The following is a 6,000-nucleotide window of genomic DNA, read 5'->3' as shown; positions in this document are numbered from 1 at the left end:
TTTTCCTCCTTCCCCACCATTCCCTCTACTACTTCTAGATCCCCATTCTCTTCCCCATTCCCCACCACTGCCTCCCCCTACACCCCCCAGCCACCTCTCCCCTCACCCAACACCACCTCTGCCTCCCCCACCTCCCCACCCACTGGTTCTGCTCTCACCTCCCCATTCCCCAACGCTTCCCCAATCACTCCACCTCAGGATCTCTCAATCAGCTTCCCCCCGCCTGTCCTTCACCTGATCCCGAAGGAGGAGGTGAAGGAGGAGGAGTTGAAGGAGGAGGTGGGGAATAAATCGCAACGCCCTCCTCCCCTCGCCTCTCATCTTCCTTTTCTAGAGTTTGATGGAGTGTTTGTCTTCAAGGACACGCCAGATGAGGTCCTTCGCATCGTGCAAAACCCCACAGGGCACAGGGACACCCAAACACACCAGAACATCCTAAACCAGAATCCTATACTCTTCCCAGGACCTCAGACTGAAAAGGACACCTCACAGACACAAGGACATATAAACACGCCCACCCACGCCCCTCACACCTCCACGCCTGTGTCCCTGCCGTCCTTGGACATATCCTTCCAAGGCGTCCCGGCGGTCAAGCTACACGAAGGATACCAGACGAAGGATATCTTGCTGACACACACAGATAGAGAGGTCCTACTCACGCAGGGAGAGGACATCCTACTGACAAATGATGAAGGAGGCGCAGGAGGAGCAGGAGAGGAGTTTCTGGGTATCCTGACGAAGGGTTCACCAGGGGCACCACTCGCCATCCCCGGCAGAGTAAAGCCCACACAGGAACCCCTCCACAACCCTCCTGAAGAAAGCGATGAAGTAAACACGAGATTTCAAGGTGAGGAGACGCCATGCCTTCACACTGACGGCCATACTGAGACACCAAGGCCCTCCACCACTACCCAGGGTCCGCCGCCGCTAGGGAAACTTCAGAGGCGTGACCAAAACACCCAGGGACTCATTGCTGCCCTGGGGGACCTCACACATACCCCTGAGGTGCCAGAGTCCTTGATTTACCTAATAGACTCATCAGAGGACCTCCAGGACGCCCTAAGCCACACCCCTGACATCCCCGGCGCCGTGGACACCCTTACACCACCAAGGACGCCGCTCATCACCCCGACAAGGACACAACACACCACCACCACCACCACCACCACCACAATCTTCATCTCACTCACCCCAAACACCCCTCCAAACACAATCAAACCCAACACACTAGTCACCCAGCCACCTTCGCCCCCACGCCCGCTCACCATCATCCGACACTCACCCCAGCAGGTACAGAGCCAGGGGGAGTGGGTGTGGAGTGGCACGGGTGGGGGAAGAGAGGCGACAGTGGGCGGGTGGGTGGGGAGTGGGTGGGGAGAGATGGGTGTGGGCAACAAGCCATAGGTTCGCCCCACCAAGCTCCCCACCCGTATCCCCGTCCCTCTCCCCCTCTCCCTTTTCCCCATCTCGCCCCCTTCATCAGTGGGTACCCAATCGCCCCTTCCCATCCACCCAGCCTCCCACGGGCGTCAGGAAGCAGCACACGCCCACACTCATGCCCATGTACGCCCGCAGCAAGGACTCCTACTATAGAAGGATGTATTGGAACTCAGCTGGGAGATCCTTAGGGTGAACACACACACACACACACACACACACACACACACACACACACACACACACACTTATTTAATCATTATCATCATCATCATTGGCTTATCTCGAATTCTTACATACATACATACATACATACATCCACACGTACATATAACTCGTAATCTTATTGGTGGATTAATAATGTTTTTTGTTTTGTTTTGTTTTTTGTGTGTGTTGATTAATGTTAAGCAATTCATTCTGGTTGTGTTTGTTGTTGTTTTTGTTTTGTTGTTGTTCTTGTTTTGTTTTGTTTTGTTTATGTTATTATTTGTTATATGTAATGTCTGTTTGCCTGTTTGTTTGTTTGTTTTGATCTAGCGTGACCTAATTTGACCTGACATAACCTGACTTAACATGAACACGTTGTACAAATGCCTCAAAAAATAAATGCTTAGGCCACACACACACACACACACACACACACACACACACACACACACACACACACACACACACACACACACACACACGGCGTTATTGTTGTTAGTTAGTTTGATTGTTATTGTTATTATCTGTAGTTTAGCTTGTGTACATAGAATAAACATTTAAAAGATGGTTGTTTTTGTTTACCATAAATAACATAAAGAACAACAACACACACACACACACACACACACACACACACACACACACATTACCAAACCTTAACCACAGCTGCACACATCTTGTAAATGCTTAAAGACACTCCAGATATTAGTTATAGATTAATAATAATAATTAATGCATATCGCAGAACTGAAGGGGACACTAAACTAAATATTATCCTCTTCTGACATCTAGTATATATTACATAACCACCCGTTATTTGATTTTTCTTCTTTTTTTTTTGGTATTTTAGAAATGAATAGCTAAACTTCCAGAGGCCTTGTGATGTCGCCAGTTGAATAAAAGTACCCATATAGGGCCGATCCTTTGTTTTTATTTCAGATGGAAGGAAAGAGACAGGCAGACACATTGATTTAAGTTTGATGGTTGTTACATTGAGAAGAGACAAACGTATAGTAACAAGCCGTAGCCTGCTTAAGATATTTCCGACCAGAATGTCATATAATTCTTGTCAATACGCGCCCAACAATGAAGAACCAGCAGGATTTACATTATTTTATACCTATTTACATCATTACTATAACTAAAAATATAAGTGCAGGATAAATTGTACTACCTATCTCTATGCAGTATGTAGTATCAATATCACTCTGACGTCAAACTTTCTTTCAAATAATAAAGTAGTTAATATGACAACTGTTGCTACGGTGATCCAGGCAGCAGCGCCACCTACCCAAGATCATCCTTCCAGTTGTTTCGACTCTTTCGCGACAGTAGGAGGTGCGTGGGTTGGGAGGTATAATACTTGATTTAAAAGCTTGCGGTTGAATTGACACGGGATTCTTAGTCTTCTATGACATATTAACAAGATTTCTACGCTTAAAAGACTCTGATTAAAGTGACAAGGGATTTCACGAGTGTTATCAAGGTGTTGGTGGCAGAATTAACAAGACTACGCCGGTGTTTCCACGTCTCCAAATCATCTTATTACTGAACTGAAGCCACGAACAACCACAGAAGCAGGACTACGTTATGAAAGCATGTGCCACAGGTCTTAGTGTTTGTTTACGGTGAGTCACAGCCAAGGGGTAACTCAGGATAAATCTTCAAATGCCTTCCGTGCCATTTTTAGTCTGAGATAGGCGGTTAAGCTTTATTATTCGTTATTTGGATGTTTTCGATGTTATTTATCTGTCGTTTAGCTTTCTATGTAGATTTTAGCTAATCATTAATACAAAACAACTGAAGTGACGGCCGACCCATCCATATTTATCGACATAACCTGCCTTATCTCACTATTATAGGCCTGTCTTGCCTCAACGTGCAGCTAAGCTTTTATATTATCAGACACAGCCGCCATGGCCAGGTATAAGTTTAGTGAAGTTTCAGAAGAGATAAAAGGGGGGATCGACCCACCAACAGACCCCACCGCCATCTTGAGGTTTTTTTTATTAGCCATTTCCAGCCTTATCTCTCACTAAGATACATCTGAATTGCCACAACATGCAGCCGCGTTACTAAGCCTTCAAATCAGCCATTGAGATACACTCGCCATGGGTAGGCTTTATGTTTGGTGAAGGTTTAAGTGAAATGCAAGGGGGGGTCGATTCCTCCATGGCCCGCCGCCATCTTGGATATGCCTACCCCCAGCCCGCCCTGAATTCGGGATTATTTTTATTTAATTCCTGGACAGTTTATTTGGGCTGAGGAGCAAGATTTGATGCTATCTACAAGTATTTCCTTATGTTTGAAGTGTTTTCCATGGGTGTGTGTGGTGCAGCATGTTGTTGTTGGCGTTGTTTTTGTATTAAATAAGGATGTTATGGAGCGCCAAATTTTTAGGACCGTCATGGAAAAATTTTTGTTTGAGCCAGTATCAAGTTGTTATTGTTTTCAAAAAATAGTTCATATGTTTTAAAGTGTTTCACTTTCCTGGGCAGTTGAATTAGTGGACAGTAAAATTGTTTTCTAACGATGCTAATGTTCCAATAACAGTTTTGTTGGTACCCCTATTAATTACGCATTTTTGGCTCTAACTCACTCTAAAGTGTTGGAAAAGACTGTTCATATATTTCTAAGTGTTTTTCGTTCCCTTGAAGTGAGAATGGGCGGACATTTCATTTTTTTTAATGGATGATCAAGGTTCCAACAATTTAATTATAGTTCTTTTAAAAATTCTTTAATATAACTGGGGTTTGGAATCTCTCTATATTTTTGGTGTTAGTTAAAGTATGTGCCAAGTGAGAATATGTAAAGCATTTAGGTCTGGCGGCGTTTTTACGAAGGGTCATTTTCAAAATTATTTACGTTTACGTATATAAGCCCGCCAGGCCGGGCCAGGCCAGGGCCGTGACGTCATCAGCCCGCCAGCCCCGCCGGGCCGTGACGTCACGGTGGCGGGAACTTTCCAGATGCCTTCCCTCTCTGGCTCTCTTCGTCTGTAAGTACCACGATTTACTGTGTTATATCGTGTGTGTGTGTGTGTGTGTGTGTGTGTTGACCTGTTTTTCATTGGACATACGGTGATGTACTTGTAAGTGTATCTTTAAGTACTGATGACGAGGTCGCTGTGCGACTGATACAGGATAACCTAGATGGGCCCTGGTGGCCCTTTGTTATCCTATTATTTATGTTATGTTATGTTATGATGTGTGTGTGTTGACCTGCTTTTCATTGAACATAAGGTGATGTGTGTGTGTGTGTGTTGACCTGCTTTTCATTGGACATAAGGTGATGTGTGTGTGTGTGTGTGTGTGAAGGACTATTTTCATTGGACAGGTGGTGGTGTGTGTGTGTGTGTGTGTGTGTGTGTGTGTGTGTGTGTGTGTGTAGGACTATTTTCATTGGACAGGTGGTGTGTGTGTGTGTTCTTTCATTACACATAAGATGATGGTTGTGTGTGTGTGTGTGTGTGTGTGTGTATGGTGCTGAAGGGTGTGGGGGGAGAGGGGCGGAGGACAATGTAGGCACTGGCTCCACCAACCGTGGCTACAGTCTGCCCTGACTAGCCCTCGCTCCTCACTCAAACACCTCTGCACTGCGCCTTCGCTACTTTCAAAAGACACTATATGTCAACCAGCATACACGAGCTTTTAATGTTTGGCCTAGTTCCATATTCTTGCACACACAGAGGTTCTTTATTCATTTAAAAAGATCAGCTAATTTGGTCTGAAAATAAAATATATATGTAAACTATAAAGGGTTAGTATACGTGCCTTTAACCCCTTCAGTACCGAGACGCATTTTCTTTATCATGAGTTTTGGGTGTATTTAGACGATTTTATTGACATTAGGAAGGGTTTACGGAGGTTAGAAGATTAACGGCCAGTCTTCACTGTTTTAATCCCAACATAAGTTTCTGAAGCTGTATAAAATCGCTAAATAGTAAGGTGAATAAATATGAAAACGCGTCATGGTGCTGAAGGAGTTAAAATATTGTATTACATCTGGGAAGGACGGCAAACAGGAAGGCCGCGAGTTATGCACCACGGGCGGCAAAAATACTACAGCTACGCCACTGCTTCTGTCTTACTCTTCACCTTTCCCGCTTCTCCTTTTCTCTATAATTCCATCAGTTTAGTTATCTTTCGTTTTCTTTCGCCTTTTCTTAATTAATAAAAGGAAAAAATTGCATATATTATCACCACCACCATTACTACTTGTTCAACTTGCCTCATTTTCTCATTTCCTCGTCTCCTCATGCCTCAGGGAAGAATGGCAGCGCTTCACTAGTCCTCAACAGTAACTACCCATGCCTCCTGCACGCACCCACGCACGCAACAAGTACTTAATTACACC

This window comes from Portunus trituberculatus, chromosome 10 (genome assembly GCF_017591435.1).
Source record: "Portunus trituberculatus isolate SZX2019 chromosome 10, ASM1759143v1, whole genome shotgun sequence".
In the NCBI taxonomy this organism is placed as follows: domain Eukaryota; kingdom Metazoa; phylum Arthropoda; class Malacostraca; order Decapoda; family Portunidae; genus Portunus; species Portunus trituberculatus.
This window is presented reverse-complemented; position numbering follows the sequence as displayed.